Source organism: Castor canadensis, chromosome 1 (assembly GCF_047511655.1).
Source record: "Castor canadensis chromosome 1, mCasCan1.hap1v2, whole genome shotgun sequence".
NCBI classification, from domain to species: Eukaryota; Metazoa; Chordata; class Mammalia; order Rodentia; family Castoridae; genus Castor; species Castor canadensis.
In genome coordinates this window covers 182,707,014-182,724,344 of record NC_133386.1, presented here as the reverse complement: position 1 = coordinate 182,724,344, position 17,331 = coordinate 182,707,014, and the positions used below count along the sequence as shown (strand labels likewise).

Sequence of the window (17,331 nt, the reverse complement as noted above, 5' to 3'; positions counted from 1 at the left end):
CTAAAATGATAGCACTGTAGCCTAAATTTATGAAGCTATCTGGCAAACAATTAGTCCCAAAGTATGCGTCAAACCCTAAGGGGAAAAAGCTGGGATCTAGTCTAAACTGTAAAGGAATTAATAATAGTGAAATTATATACTTAATATAGCTTTTAAAGACCATCTCAAATGCCACATTTTGCATAGTCTTTTCTTTCTTTATTTTAAAATTTTTTTATTATTCATATGTGCATACAACACTTAGTCATTTCTCCCCCCTGCCCCCACCCCCTCCCTTACCACCCACTCCACCCCCTCCCTTTCCCCCCCACCCCCTTGATACCTGGCAGAAACTATTTTGCCCTTATCTCTAATTATGTTGAAGAGAGAGTATAAGCAATAATAGGAAGGAACAAGGGTTTTTGCTGGTTGAGATAAGGATAGCTATACAGGGAGTTGACTCACATTAATTTCCTGTGTATGTGTGTTACCTTCTAAGTTAATTCTTCTTGATCTAACCTTTTCTCTAGTTCCTGGTCCCCTTCTCCTATTGGCCTCAGTTGCTTTTACGGTATCTGCTTTAGTTTCTCTGCATTGAGGGCAACAAATGATATCTAGTTTTTTAGGTGTCTTACCTATCCTCATATCTCCCTTGTGTGCTCTCGCTTTTCTCTTGTGATCAAAGTTCAATCCCCTTGTTGTGTTTGCCCTTGATCTAATGTCCGCATATGAAGGAGAACATATGATTTTTGGTCTTTTGGGCCAGGCTAACCTCACTCAGAATGATGTTCTCCAATTCCATCCATTTACCAGCGAATGATAACATTTCGTTCTTCTTCATGGCTGCATAAAATTCCATTGTGTATAGATACCACATTTTCTTGATCCATTTGTCAGTAGTGGGGCATCTTGGCTGTTTCCATAACTTGGCTATTGTGAATAGTGCCGCAAAAAACATGGGTGTGCAGGTGCCTCTGGAGTAACCTGTGTCACAGTGTTTTGGGTATATCCCCAAGAGTGGTATTGCTGGATCAAATGGTAGATCAATGTTTAGCTTTTTAAGTAGCCTCCAAATTTTTTTCCAGAGTGGTTGTACTAGTTTACATTCCCACCAACAGTGTAAGAGGGTTCCTTTTTCCCTGCATCCTCGCCAACACCTGTTGGTGGTGGTGTTAATGATGGCTATTCTAACAAGGGTGAGGTGGAGTCTTAGTGTGGTTTTAATTTGCATTTCCTTTATTCACATAGTCTCTTCTTGATTTTAACCCCCAATGCCAATTCCCATCATAACTCACTTATAAGTCTATAATGATACTCACAATTTGCTTTCTTTTTTAAAGTTACTGGATTCCTTTCCTCTGCTAGACTGCAAGTTCTATGGAATAAGCAATTAGGTTGAACTCCTCTTTGTCTCTACTATGCTACTGAACAGAAATACTCCATAAATGTTTGTGGTAGTTGAAAAGATAGGCAATACCAGGTAGAATGAATATTTGCAACTAGCCACTCTGGAAATACTGAAGGTTTATATTTTATAAATTTTTTAAAAGTCTAGGCCTTTGGTCTGATATTTGTATTGTAATATTGCAATACTGGCTTTGTTTTGATTAGTAGTTTCTTGGCATATCTTTTTCTATGCTTTTAATTTTAACTTTTCTGGATCATTTTATTTCAGGTATTTATCTTATAAATAGTATATAGCTTGATTTTTTTCCCTCTAACTAACCTTTCAGTCTCTGTACAATAATGTGACTTCTTAAGATTTTTAATTAATTTCTAGTATTTTATTTTCTCCTTCCAAAAATCTGTTCTTCTTTGCCTTTCCTTCCCTCTTTTTCTGCTTTCTATTGTGTTACTAGGTTTTTGTTTTTTTTTTTAAATTCTTTTGGGGGCTGAAACCCTATGTTCAATTGCTAGCACTGATTTTAAAAAAAAGAAAAAGAAAAAATATTCTCTTCTACCCTATTAGTATCTAAGCTATATGCAGAATCTTTGACCTTTTAATATTCTTTTAAAAAATTTAACAATTTTTGTTTATTCATTATTTTAAAATATCTAAAATTGCTGATTATTTTTATTACTCTCTAAAACAAGAACCAAAAGCACACTTTAAATAACTTCTGTACATTCTTCTCATCTATTACTTTTTAGAATTTGGTTTTGTTTTTTTTTTAATTTTTATTTTATTCATATGTGCATACAATGTTTGGATCATTTCTCCCCCCTTCTCCCACCCTCTCCCTTACCCCCTGCCCCCTCCCTTTCCCCCCCACCTCCTTGCTACCTGGCAGAAACTATTTTGCCCTTATGTCTAATTTTGTTGGAGAGAGAGTATAAGCAATAATAGGAAAGACCAAGGGTTTTTGCTAGTTGAGATAAGGACAGATATTCAGGGAGTTGACTCACATTGATTTCCTGTGCATGTGTTACCTTCTAAGTTAATTCTTCTTGAATTAACCTTTTCTCTAGTTCCTGGCCCCCTTCTCCTATTGGCCTCAGTTGCACTTTTTAGAATTTGACCTCTACTTTTCTTCTAAATTAGAAAACTTTCTTAATGTGGTAAAATATACATCCTTTTAGCTATTTGTAAGTGTGTAATTCAGTAGCATTAAATATATCCACAATGCTGTGCAGCCAATTACCACTAGTTTGAATATGAAATGTTGGGGGCTTGATTGTTAGGTGATGGGCTTTTGGGAAATGACTGGATCCTGAGGACTCTGACCTAATCAATGGATTAATCCCTTAAGGGATTCATAACACTGAGAGGTGGTAAAAGGTGGGAGGTGGGGCCTAGATGGAAAAAGTAGGTCACTGGGGGCATGTCCTTGTTCCCTTCCTGTATGCCCTTTTCCTCGGCTTCCTGTCCACCATGAAGTGGGTAGTCTCTGCCACATGCTGTCACCGCAACGATGTTCTGCCCACCACAGGTCCAGAGTCAGCAGAGCCAAGAACTATGGACTGAAACCCCTGAAACTGTGAGCTAAAATAAATCTCTCCCCTCTTAAATTGTCAAGGTGCTCTATCACTTGAGATACTCCACCAGTCCTATTTTGTGTTGGTATTTCTGAGATAAGGTCTCTTGAACTATTTGCCAGGGCTGGCTTTGAACTGCAGTCCTCCTGATCTCTGCCTCCTGAGTAGTGGATTATAGGCATGAGCCACTGGTGCCTAGCTTGTTATCTATCATTTTGTTGTTCGAACATACAATATACATCTACTACTACAGGAAAAGTCTATGAGCAATAAGGTCCTATACCAAAGGAAAAATATGACAAAGTGTGGTTTTAATGTATTTGGAATGAGCTTCTGCTCAGGTGAATGTTCAGCTTGTTGATTGTGGATTCTCTGTTGGCCATGAAGAAGTAAGTGATATAGAAAACAGACCTGCATACTGCAGGTTAAGTGTTCAGAATCTTTTTCATCTTCTTATTGTGAGTACTGGCTCAATTTCAAGTAGAAGAGCCAAGATCTTTGGCTTCTAAAAAAATCCCAAATTTAGCAAGAAATCCAACAGGGCTGGATCTACTACGTTCAATCACTATCTAGGGAGAGGTGAACCAATGTGTGAGAACTGAATTGACATCATGGTAGATGGGATTCATAATTTCTGCAACAGCAAAAAAAGAAAAAGAAAAATCAGCTTATCAGTTCACTCTAATATTAGGCTTAAGCACTGGCATTTCATACCAAGATTTTTTTCTGCCTAAGTAATCATCAGTAGCAGAGCTAGTTTTCAGGCCATGACATCAGTGAGATCATATTTTATTGCATTATGAAGAGAAAAACTCATGAGACAGACTCACAGGCCCTGTGAAACTTCTGCAATGGGAAGCGTACATAATGCAACAGTTTCTTGGTCACTTCACCAAGTGCTCTTCTGTCACCGGATCTAATAAAGAATCTTCCTAAAATAGAAATGGAATAGAATACTTGTCCATGCTGTGCTGCTGCAAAGGGGTGAGGCAAAAGTTTGTAGACAGGTTGATCACCAAGCAAATTCTCCCCAAGAGGGCTGAACAGGGACCTAGATCACACATGCTGCTTCTCTGAAAGTAAACTGTCCCCCATTGGATCTGTTTGTAATTCAGTTAAAACCCCACTGCAGTTTAAAACAAAACTCAAATTCCAAAACTTATTGCTGGAGGCCTGGCATGCTCTGACAAAAATCCCAGTTGCCTATCTACCACATCAGCTCCTTACCCATTTAGTGTTAATGGAGAAGTAGGACAGTTCAGTATCATCTGCATGTTAAGTGTGAAGGAGCATTTCTCTTACAAGGTTGGTTACTTGAGGCCAGTAGAACAGGGAAATACATGTACTTCTGGGTGAGAAATCAATACACAAAGCACTGGGAAAAGGTTACAGCATCCATCTTTAGAGCATGTTAGAAATTTAAATTATAAAGAAACTGTGTAGTAATTTAGAAATGCTTTTCATATGCTATTTTTAAAAAAGAAGTTGCCATAAATCTTTCCTTCAGTTCCTACAAGGTCCCCAACTGCCTTCCTCAAGGCCTCTAAGCAGAGCTCTTGGTAACTGTGCTTCCAGAGACTTGCCTAATTTCACTTGAAATTCGGAGTAATCCTGTTTTCATGGTTCTCCAGAGAATCATCCCCTAGCTTTGTAAGAAAAATTTCTAAATAAAGACTGTTTCTCTTTAGCATGTTCTAGTATTTCTTTTACAGCTCACCTTCTGCTACAGTATGTCTCCCTTCTTTCTTATGTGGCCTCTAAACCTGTCAACTGTTCTTTCTTTCTCTTAGCTCTATCTTTGGACATTATTAGCTCTTTGTCACCTGGTTCACTTTGTCTGTGTTTAGTGTTGCAAGTGAGCCTCCCCTCAGTCACCAGAAGATCCTGCCATTCCCTTTCCATGAGGTGATTTCTCCCGACTGCCAGGCCTCACACAGCTTTCGTCTGTTTTCCTGCCAACTCACATATTTTTATCTAATTTTATCCGTTTTCTTCTTTAGCTTTTTCAAATCGATACTAATTTCTTTCTTGGTTTTGCTAACTGCCTGCGTGTTCTTTGTGCTAGAATAAAACAAAAAACAAACAAACAAACAAACAAAAAAAAACAGGCTTCAGTAGCTCACGCCTGTAATCCTAACTACCCAGGAGACAGAGATCAGGAGGATTGTGGTTCAAAGCCAGCCCAGGCAAACAGTTCATGACACCCTATCTCAAAAAAAAAAAAAAAAAAATCATAAAAAAGGGCTGGCAGAATGGCTCAAGGTGTAGGCCCTGAGTTCAAACCCCAGTACCACAAAAAAAAACAAAAAAAACTTTTTTGTGAACTGGAGGGGTGGCTCAAGCAGTAGAGTGCCTGCTTTGCAAGCACAAAGCCCTAAGTTCAAACTCCAATCCCACAGAAAGAGAGAGAGACAGGAAGGAAGGAAGGAAGGAAGGAGGGAGGGAGGGAGGGAGGGAGGTAGGTAGACAAAAATACTTTTTTATGTTTGCTGGATATCAAACATACAAGGCAAGCTCTCTACCACTAAGCTATATCCCCTGCCCCTAAAAAACTTTCATTTATTTTAAAAGACAGGGTTCTCATGATGTAGCCCAGTTTATTCTGGCCTCAAACTTGCAATCCTCCTGACTTAGCCTGCTGAGTGCTGGGATTAAAGGCATGCATGTTCCACCATGCTTTGCTTCCTAAACATTTTAAGCTAATTTTTATTCGATTTTTTTGGTCTATAGCTGTAGATTTTAGGTCCTATTATATCATCCTTTTGTTCTCACCAGGATCCCCAAAAAGGTTCCCTAAAGATTCCAATGAAAATCCACCATTTTTATAGGCTCCTTAAATGTTATAAACCCCTTCTCAATACCACCTCATTCAAGAACTGGAAGTATTAAATCATCAGTTTTTATTTTTATTTTTGGTGGAACTGGGGTTTGAACTCATGGCTTTGTGCTTGCAAAGCAGGCGCTCTACTGCTTGAGCCATGCCTACAGTCCATTTTGCTCTGGTTATTTTGGAGTTAGTTCTGTCAAGAACTAGTTGCCTGGACTGTCTCCTGATCTCAGCCTCCCGAGTAGCTAGGTACGTGAGTGAATCACCGCCTGGCTTTTTTGTTTGTTTGGGTAGGACTGGGATTTGAACTCAGGGCTTTGTGCTTGCAAAGCAGGTATTCTACTGCTTAAGCCACACCTCCAGTTCACTTTGCTCTGGTTATTTTAGAGATGGGGGGTCTCACGAACTATTTGCCTGGGCTGGTCTTGAGCCCTGATCCTCCCAATTTCAACCTCCCAAGTAGGTAGGACTACAGACATGAGCCACTGGCACCTGGCAAACTATTTATCAGTCTTTTGGTTCAAAGTATAACAAGTAATTCTTAAGCCATCATCCTTTGTTTTTATTCAAGATGATAGGAGTTAGGTTGAAAAAAATACTTCAAACAAATGTGTTAGTAATAGGCTAAGTCTTCTTAGACTTGGTCATAATTGAAAATGATGGTAAAACTGAAGGAGGTTTGGGATGATTTTCCTTTAAGCCTCACACATCAGACGTGCTTCTGCTGCTTCCATTCTCTTTTCCTCATTATTATTTCAACATAGCTGTGTTACTTTGCTACTGTTATTTCTAGAGTCACCTTCTTTTTATTTTGTTTGATCTCCAGAGTTGGTCTCACTTTTTAGAAAATAAATGCATTTTCTTTCAGTAGCCACATATACTTCTAAAGCTACTGGTAAATCCATGTATATTTGTTAAGTATTCATTTCCTGATTTTGGTTAAAAGCTTTTTTTTGTGTGTTTGGGTTGTTATATTTTTCCAAATTCAAGTCCATTGTGTTAACTTGGAACTCTTAAAATAAGAGCATTACTTGAGAAAAAAGTCAGTTCTTCCTGATACCTTTATAAGGTATTCATTTTCATTTTCTTATAAACGCGTTAGATTTCAACTTCATTTGCTTGTTTTCTTATTTCCAAAAGTGAATTTTATTTCAAAAAACACATGGGTAAAGAACTCTAGATATCAGGCAGGTTCCTGCACCAGATGCTTGTAAGAGGATGAGAATCTACTGTGTTATTTGGTTAGAGCTCAGAGAAAAAGAAGTGCCATAAAATTTCTAAAGATCCTGAGAGAGTTTCACTAGGAAATCTAAAAGAAGAACATAAATTTAACAAAAGGCTCAGCTAGTCCTGGGATACTTGTTTGACAAGTAAAGTTTCAAATTCATTCATTACAAGTTTTCTGTGTGACATAAACATTCTCAATAATACTTTATTTTCAAACATGAACATTTTCTAGTTCTTTATTTGGTGTCATTTAACCAACTACCAACCTTCTAAGGACCAAAGAACACTTTCTCAATATTCTTTTGTGACTTATTGAAAATCACAAAGCAACTGTAGATAACAAGTCTTAATGAAAATCCATACTGAAAACTCACTTTTCAAAACTGGGGATATAGCTCAGTAGTAGAGCACTTGCCTACCATGCACAAGGGCCTGGGTTTAATCCCTAGTATTGCAAAGAAAAAAAAGTCACTTTTCCTCTCACACTTTTAAAGATTTAAGTGAGGAATGTTTAAAAAGAAAAAAGAGGGATGAAAACAATAGTAACTTGAACATAAACTGGCATCTTAGAAACTAAGATATTGATAGACAAGACACAGGCGGATATTTGTACATCCATGTTCCCAGCAGTATTATGCATAATAGCCAAAAGGTACAAGAAACCCTGGTGACCACTGACAGAAGAATGGATAAATAAAACATGAAATGTACATACAAAATATTATTTAGCTTTTAAAAGAAAGAAAATTATGATACATGGTACAATGCTATAGTTTGGATATAAATGTCCCCAAAGGCCCACATGTCAAAAGCTTGGTCCTGAACTCATGGAGCTTTTGGGAGTTGACTGAATCCTCTTCGAGCTGGGGCCTAAGGTCATTGGTACCATGCCCTTGAAGAGGATTGTGGAAGCCTGGCCTCTTCATCTCTTTCTCCTTTCTTGCTTCCTGGCCATGAAGTGAGGAGCTTCCTCTGCCAATGCTCTTGCCATGATGTACTGCTTTGCCACAGGCCCAAAAGCAATGGGGTCAATGGACTACAACTGAAAACCCCAAAATAGCCAAAATAAACTTTTCCTCTTTATAAATTGATTATCCCAAGTATTTGTTATAGTGACAGAAAGCTGACTAATATACACAACATGGATGAAACTTGAATCCATCACTCTAAATAAAATTAGTCATGGAATATCAATCCATTTATATGAGGTTCTAGAAAAGTCACCCCACAGAGAAGGAAAGTAGTAGCATGATAGTTGCCAGGAACTGGAGGGTATGAAGAATAGGGAGTTAGTGTTTAATGGGCACAGAGTTTCAGTTTGAAAGATTAGAAAATTCTGATGATCGTTGCAGAGCAATGTAAATGCATTTAATACCACAGAAATATAAAAATGGCAAAATTGGTAAATTTTATATATATATATATAAAACCACAATAAAAAAGAAGATAAGTTATTGGTGTCTATTATATAAATACCCAGTGTTCATATTTATAGACTTGCCTGATGGAGTAAGAAGTTGGAAGTTATAACCAAAACATTTAGAGTAGGTCTGAAATAAAAGTGACTATGGCATTGCTATTGAAAGTGTGGACCTATAATCCTAGGTACTTGGGAGGCTGAGATTGGGACTACTGTGGTTAGAGACCAGACTGGGCATATACTTCACAAGACCCCATCCCCAAAATAACCAGAGCAAAATGGACTGGAGGCATAGCTCAAGCAGTAGGGTGCATTCTTTGCAAGCACACAGCCCTGAGTTCAAAACTCCAGTCCCACCAAAAAAAAAAATCAGAATCTCAGGTCCCATCCCAAACTTACTAAATCTGATGCTGCATTTGAATAAAATACTTAGGGGATCCACATGTACATTGGTACTAATCTTGGCCAAATCTCACTGTTTCCTAGAATGTGATTATTTTGTGTCTCAATTATTTTTTAACTGTAAAATGGTGATAATTAGAATGTTTACCATATAAGGTTGCCAAAGATTAAATGTATTAATAATGCATGTTGTATAATGCCTGGTACATTCAGAGACTGTCAGATATTATTATTACTTTGCTGTGCAGAAAATCTGTGATTTCAATGACTTTTCTAAAGATGATAATCTTAGGAAGTCAAATGTTTTCCACAGAATATGAATGGTACTTGTTTTGAAGAGATAAATGGAGAAAGGATACATAAGAGATATTAGTTTTGGCAAGTTATGAAGAAATGGAAATGATTTTCTTCAGAAGAACCAGTATAGAAGAGAGTGGAAATGTCATGTTCATTATAATGGGCATTTTTCTTGATCAATTATGGAATAACTAATATTTACAAAATGATATATAGGGCTGGGTGTATGGTTCAAGTAGTAGAGTGCCTGCCCTGAACACAGGCCAACCATGAGGCCCTCAATTCAAACCCCAGTACCACCAAATATATATATATATATCTTATAAAATATAGAAATAGCTTTATGAAATGATAACATGTTTTTTAAATATTTTGACGGCTAATTGGCATGTTTTTTATATATCTTAAATCCCTTCATGGAATACTACTTTGATGCTGAAATATCACATATGCACTTGACTTACATGATAAAAGACCAAATATTTGAGCCAGGAATGGTGGCACAGGTGTGCCTGTAATCCCAGCTACTTGTGAAGTAGAGATATGCGGAAGGCGTAAGTACTACCAAAAAAAAAAAAAAAAAACCCCAAAAGAAACAAATATTTGGCTGGGAAATGCTATGAATGTCTCCTCTGAAACTCAAGTTGAAATTTAATTACTATTGTATAACAATGTTGAAATTATTATAATGTTAAGAAATTATTACATCATGAGGGCTCTACCTTCATGACTGGATTAATGCTCTTATCACAGCAGTGGGTTAGTTACAAAAGAGGGGAGTTTGTAACACCAATGACCTTCATACTAGCCCACAAAATAGAAAGGGAAGGAATGCTTCCAAACTCATTCTCTGAAGCCAATACTACCCTGATACCAAAACCAGATACAGACACAACAACAATAACAGAAGAAGGAAACTATAGACCTGAAGAACATAGTCCCAAAATCTTCAAAAAAATCCTTGCAAACCAAACTCAATAACACATTAAAAAGATAATATACCATGATCAAGTTGGCTTTATTCCAGGGATGCAAGGATGGTTCAACATACACAAATCAGACAAACTTTAAAAAAAAAAAAAAAGGAAGCATGGGTTCAGTTTCCTTCTCTCTCTCTCTCTCTCTCTCTCTCTCTCTCCCTCCCCTTCTCTCATCCTTGCTCACCATGCGATGTCTTCAGCTATGTTATAATTCAACAAAAAGGCTTTCACCACATTTGGCCCTCAGTCTTAGACTACCCAGCCCCCTAGAACCACAAGTCAAACTTCTATCGTAGTATTCTGATACAGCAGCAAAAACATACTGAGATAGGGAGCAAAGCAGAAAAGACTGAAATCTTGGCAAGAATGAAATATTCGAGAGACAAAAAAGGACAGCTACACAGGCACCCATGAACTGCCAGCACCTGGGACACAACTCTCAAGATGTCATTGAGTTCCTAACCCAGTTTCTCTGGCAGGGGATCTTTCCTTGTCCCAAAAAAAGACTTGTGGAGACAGAGAGGATTAAAAAAAGTAATATTGTTAAGAAGTGGGGTTGCTGGGCTTGCACTTTACTAGCCGGAATCCCTTTATCTTTCTTGAGAGCCCCCCAGATCTCTTTTATTCTAGGTCAGTAATTTAACACTCTCAGCTCTCAATTCAAAGCCTGTAATGACCTTGCTGTGCTGAATTATTAGGCCAGGATATAGAAAAAGAAAAAGAGGGGGTAAAAAAAAACCCCTAAAAACAACAGAGACCTTTTGATCAGAGCACTGAACTGCAGCTTGCTGTAACTCAAGCTGCTCATTCTTATATGGCAGGAATTAAGGACTCCCCCTGCCAGGCAGGACCCTATTAAAAGACAATAGCTGTTTGAAAAGGGTAAGCAAGTTGATATGGATATAATAGGCCACATATGGGGGCCCCTTTCTACTCTGAAATAAAGCTTCTTCTTAAGAGTTGTGAGCTGGGAAATTCAGTATTCAGTGAGGCAGGAGGAGGAGGTATAATAGAAAAGAGTGAGTAGCCATGCAGAAATGCTTGAAGGTACTTCAGAAAAAATGGAAGCATGCTTGGGGAGCCTGCAGAGATGATCATCAATCACTGAGGACAGAGGCCTTCAGAATGACCAGGTGCTCTCCGGTCCCCAAGTGACTCCAGGCCCAATGATGACAAAGACTGGTCTAGAACCAAAATAGTAGTTACTCTAATAGGTCAACAATAACAACAACAAAAAACCAATAAGCAAAGTAGCAAGGTCTTATCAGCTACTGATTACACATAATCAGAAATTATGCAGCTAGCAAAAAGCAATCTTCTGCCTTATTTTAAACAACTTAACATGTCAACATGCTAAATTCCTGATGATTATCATCAGGTGCCACTAAATGTTCTTGCTATCTCTTGGATGTAATTTTTTTTTATAAGAAGCCTGCAAAACAGACAATGTGCACTCCAAAGAATCTATTGCCTATAAACAATATCCATCCTCATATATAGAGAGGTAACATGGGACAGGATTTCTTACTCTATTAGCTGACTCCTGTTTGCTACTGATTCCCCAAACACTCTGCCCATTCACGATGCTTTGGAAGATCTTTACTCCACCACAGAATTTCCCAACCACTATTCCAGCTATCTCTAAGACCTTGCAACTATGTTATAAAATAAGAAATAACTTAAGAGTAGCTCAAGGTATTTAAACACATTAATCTAGTTGTTTATGACTAAATTCTGCATCTCCAAATTCCTATGCAAAAATACCAGAAAGATATTTTTCTTTCTTCCACTATCCTTTGCCAACTGCCAGATGAAAAGCTCTCCATTTCCCATCCACTGCAATTAATGGGCTAGCTTGATGGAATTTACAAATAAAGAGAAAACACACAGGATCTCCAACACTTGCTTGCTCCATTGAGTGGTCAAGAGGGCACAAAGTTAATCTTCAGCAAATTAAAGACTTTTGCTGATTAAAGAGAGGATTTGTATTCTTAAGGAACATTTTAGTGGTATTTGTTTATACCACTAATCATAAAATTGTAAAATAAATACATTGTTTTAAAAATATGTTAATATTAGAGGGAGTTATTTCCATAAAATACTTTATTTCTAAATATACTCTTTATTTCATTTCAAATGGGATCATAATGTAGAAAGGGAGGATGACAATGGAGAAGGAAAGCATCAAGCACCATGCTCATTCCTCAGTCTATTCCTTGGCATATGGTGATTGTACTTTCAGAAGCCCAATTTGGACTTCTGAAATTTGTTGTGTTGTATACTTTCAGGTGTAAGAAATAGCAGAAACATACACATGTGTGCATATGTATGCATGTGTGCACACACTCACTCCTATAAATAATAAAAGTACAATGATGGGTATGTTTCAATGTCATGTTATTTCATAAATCAAAATAGATACTGCCTATATAATCTGAAAAACAAAATTGATGGTACAGAACTACATGTACATGTATTTTTATAAAACTATATGTATATATGTAAGTAGATAAAATGTCTGGAAGGATGATCACCAAAATGGTAAAAGTGGTCATCTAAGAGTGACATTGCAGATGAGTTATTTGTATCATTCTGAGGGGTGTATATGAGAATATGTAGGTGTGTTTTGAGACACATTTAGTGTTTTTACATTCAGATCAAAATATCAATAGCTATTTTAAATTTTTTACTGTGATAAAACATAATGACCAATTAAAATAAAGCATTTTATTTTTATGCAATGAAACAAAGAAAGAGAGAGAGAGTAAACGGGAGGGAGGGAGGGAGGGAGGGAGGGAGGGAGGAAGGAAGGAAGGAAGGAAGGAAGGAAGGAAGGAAGGAAGGAAGGAAGGAAGAAAGAAAAAGAAAGAAAGAAACAAAGGGAGAAAGAGGGGAGGGAGGGAGGGAGGAAGGGAGGAAGGAAGGAAGGAAGAAAAAAGCAAGCAAGTGCTGGGGATGTAGCTCAATAATAGAATACTTGTCTAGCTTATCTAGCTGGGGTTGAATCCCAAGCACTGCAGAAAAGAAAGATATTTCTCCTGGAAGAGATATTTTAAGTCTTTATGTATTCTGAAGCTCTATTATTAGCATGTTTTAATTTATTAGCATGTTTTAACTTTTTTCTTTTGGCAATACTGGGGTTTGAACTCAGAGCCTCACCTTTGCTAGGCTCTATTCTTACATATGAACTTCAATCACAAAAAAGTTATCATAAATGACCTCAGAGAAATAAGAAAATATTATATTCAAGAAAAAGAACATATTATCTTTATAAAGGGAAAATTCAGAGAAAATTTTGAAAATTTTGTCTCAAGTGGCAGAGTACCTGCCTAGCAAGCAAGAGGCTCTGAGTTCAAAACTCAAGTACCACCAAAAAAAAAGAAAATTTGAAAACTGGTGCCAGGCATGGTGGTACACATCTATAATCCCAGCTATCCAGGAAGCAAAGATCAGAAGGATCCCATTTTGAGGTCAGCCAGACCAAAAAGTTAGCGAGACCTCATCTCAACAAAATAAGCGAGGCATGGTCACATGCACCTGTGGTCCCAGGTACATGGAGGCATAAGTAGGAAGACTGGGGCAGCAAAAATGTGAGATCTATTTGAAAAATAATTACAGCAAAAAAGGGTGGGGATATAGCTCAAAGTAGCAAGCACCAGGCACTGAATTCAAACTCTAATACCACCAAAAAAAAAAAATTGGAAATTAGAAACATCAGAAAAGAAAAACTTAATAGGAAATTTGAAATACAAAGATAAAGAAATTTCCCAGAAAGTGAAGATAAAAGAGAAAACTAAACTGGAGGGTCATCCCAGGAAGTTTATCATTTGAACAATGAATTTGGAAATATATTATCTAGTCTAGAACAAACTAGGGAGGAAAAAAATTAATTCAGAAAACTTCTCAGAATTGAAGACAGGAGTTCCCCAAATGAACCTAGCATATGAAGGAATATAGATGAACACCAAGGTGTATCACCACAAGACTTTAGAACACTGGAAATATGCACATCTTGAAAGATTCCAGAGGTTAAAATAGCAAGTCTTACACAAAGGATGAGGAATCAGAATCACATCAGATTTCTCCTTGGTCACACTGGAACCTAGATGACAATGACACATTTCCTATCAAAATTAAGAGAAAATCATTTCCAAATGGTCAACTTAAGCTATCAAGTGTGAAGGCAGAATGAAGACATTTTCAGATTTTCTCAAGATTTCTCAAAAATCTTACCTCCCATATGCTTTTTCTCAGAAAGTTACAAAAAATGCACTCAAAGAAATTTAGGGACTAGAACAAACATTCTGATTATCTTTTGCTGCAAAGCAAACTACCTCAAAACTCAATGATTTAAAACAACTACCATGGGCTGAGGTGGGAAGCACAGTGGTAGAGCACATGCACACGGGTCCTGAGTTTAATCCCTAGCACTAAAACAAAACAACAAACAAACAAAACCCAACAACTATTATAATTCTAACTCATGGACTGTGACTCAGGAACTTAGGCAAGGCTTAGCAAGACAACTGTGTTTCTTGTGGAGTTGATTAAGGTCACTCTGTGGTACTAGGCTGGTAGTTAGGCTGGTGTGGAAGGTTCAAGGCAAATTTGCTCCCTTGTTTGGGGCCTTGGCAGAGATGTTTAAAAACTGGGCTCTACTGAAAGAGTGAGCAGAGTACCTACATGTACGCTGTCCAACATGGCAGTCTCAGGATAGTCAGGTCTTCTTATATGACAGCTGGCTTCTCTGCTCATGGGATCAGCTATCTCGTGAGCAGATACTGCATGCTCTTTTATGACCTGGCCTCACAAGTCACCCAACATCATTTCTACTATATTTTATTGGTTAGAATGGGTGAAATGTAGCTATCCCTTATGCAGAAGATGGGGAATTAGACACCCTCTTTCCACTTTGTAGAAAGACCAAGGAGTGTAGGAAAAAATGGTGCAGTCATTTTTATAAAATATAATCTGTCACAGTTGCTGTCTGGCCACAATTTATATTTCTCCCCAAGGTACAATGTGAATTGCCCCTTAATCAAATTTCATTTCAGCATCAACCTCAACCTCAACTCATGGATCTTGTCATGCAAATCAAGCCCACATCAGATAAAGTTCCTTGAGTACTGTAATTCCTTCCTTTCCTTCCTTCTTTCTTTTTTCAGTGTTGGGTTGTGCTAAGCACCCTACCACCTCGGAGTGCAATTTCTTGAGTACAGCTCCTCAAGTATGGCTCCTCATTCTGAGTAACTGCAAACCAGAGAGACAAGTTATATGCCCCATACTTCCAGCATGCAAAACAGTCATAGAGGGATAGGTAAGTGCAACAGATTTCCACTCAAAAAGAGGAGGCAGACTAGAGATGTGGCTCAAGCAGTAGAGTACCTGCTTTGCAAAAGTGAAGCCTTGAGTTCAAACCCCAGTCCCACCAAAAATAAATAAATTAATAAAAAGAGGAGGAATAAGAGGCTACAATAATCACTGGTTGGCTGCAATTCTGAAATCTAATTATTTCCTTGGTTTGGGCTCAATACCTGTCCCTTAGTAATGGTCTCCCTTGACTCCTGACTGCCCTTTGGGCCTGTGAGTCACTTTCTGAAATATACTTTCATTTTTATAAAGCATAGCCTCAGTTTGCAGCTGAGTAGCTTTCTTAGTCTGCTTCTTGTCCAAGGAGTCCAAAGGCCACTTTTTATTTTGTATTGTTTTTGTCCATTTAGTCTAAATTGGTGGTGCTTCCAGCAATATATTTCTCTTTTTAAAAGTCAGATGCCAGTGGCTCACTACTGTAATCTTAGCTACTTGGGCGGCTGAGATCAGAGGATTGGGGTTTGAGGCCAGCCCAGGCAAACAGTTCATGAAAGCCCATTTCCAAAAATAACCAGAGAAAAAATGGACTGGAGGTATGGCTCAAGTGGTAGAGTGGTAGAACACCTGAGTTCAAACCCCAGTCCCACCAAAAAAAAAGAAACAAAAAAACCAAGCACTGTGATTTTCTCTTGCTCCATTTCTACTGTACCTACAGATTTCTTTGAGCCTGGCCTTTCTCTATCTTGGGCTCTATGTGAGGTTGCTTTAGAAAAACACCCTTGAGATTCTTAGCTCTCTTTGTCTTTCTGCAAGTGTCTATGAGGCTCCACTCTGAAATCTTTTGGAGGTCTTAACAAAGGATTCATCTTTACCCTGAGACCACATTTTCTTCACAGCCCTTTGGATTTGATCTTTGCCTTGAGGCACTTTTTGGTTAGAAAGACTGTCCTGACCTCTATATTTCCTCTACATTCTACTTGAAAACAAAACCATTCATTATTTAGTCACCTGTCTCTCCCATGTTACAACAGAGGCAGCTAGAAAAAGAGGCAGCCCAGAATCTTCTCCATTGCAAGATTACTGCATTCATTAGGCACATCTCCTATATTTCATGTTAACAAAGAGACAGTGCTGCCAAACTTTCTGTCATTGTGTAACAAGTACCCTCCCCACTCCAGATTCCCCTAGCACTTCCCTCATTCTCTTGTAAGCCTTCATGGTCTCCAGGAGGCCCATCAGACTTTCACTAACAGTCTTCTCCAGGTCCTTCAGGTTTCTGCTGCTACCTGGCCTCCCATTGCATCAGTTCACTCCCAGTAATGAATTTTGTTACAGTCATCTATTGCTGGATAATAAACCACACCAAACTTATGGCATTAAAAAATCATGGTTTTATTATGCTTATGAGTTCAGTAGTGAAGAATTATACAGTATAGCAGAAATGACTTATCTCTCCTCCATGATGCCTGAGACCTGAGTTGAGAAGACTGGAATGGTTAAAATGACTACAGTTTATCTGACATTAAGAATAAGCAATCGAAAAATATTTTTTAAATATCTCTTTAACATCTCAGAACAAACTGAGGACCTGGAAACGTTAAAATTAACATGGCTGTTAGAATAGGCGTTTAAGAGTTTTTAAAGTAATTCCATTAGTTTTAGATTTTCTTTCTAATAGCTTAATGGATACAATGGATTATGTCCTATGTGCTAAAAAAGTAACTTAAGTGATCAAACCTAAAGGTTCACAAAAAAAATGTTTTAATTAAATTTCTGACAATTAAAAAAAAAAAGAACTCAGTAGTTGTGGGATTTTTTTTGTTGTTGTTTGGTTTTTCTGCAGTACTGGGATATGATCTCACAGACTTGTGCTTGCCAGGCAGGCACTTTACCATTTGAGTTATGCCTACAGC

The 17,331-nt window shown here is 37.8% G+C and overlaps 1 protein-coding gene across 16 annotated transcripts in view; it reads right to left on the bottom strand.

Moving 5' to 3' along the window:
• Positions 1 to 17,331, bottom strand: part of Cstpp1 (centriolar satellite-associated tubulin polyglutamylase complex regulator 1) — a 220,558-nt gene that overhangs the window by 122,060 nt on the left and 81,167 nt on the right. For 3 of the 16 annotated variants that reach the window (XM_074044786.1, XM_074044785.1, XM_074044795.1), the window contains one exon: positions 3,786 to 3,887. The exons of the other annotated variants lie outside the window; for them this stretch is intronic. The gene's annotated coding sequence lies outside the window, so the exon portion shown is untranslated. The remainder of the gene's footprint in view (positions 1 to 3,785; positions 3,888 to 17,331) is intronic. 16 annotated transcript variants of the gene reach the window in all.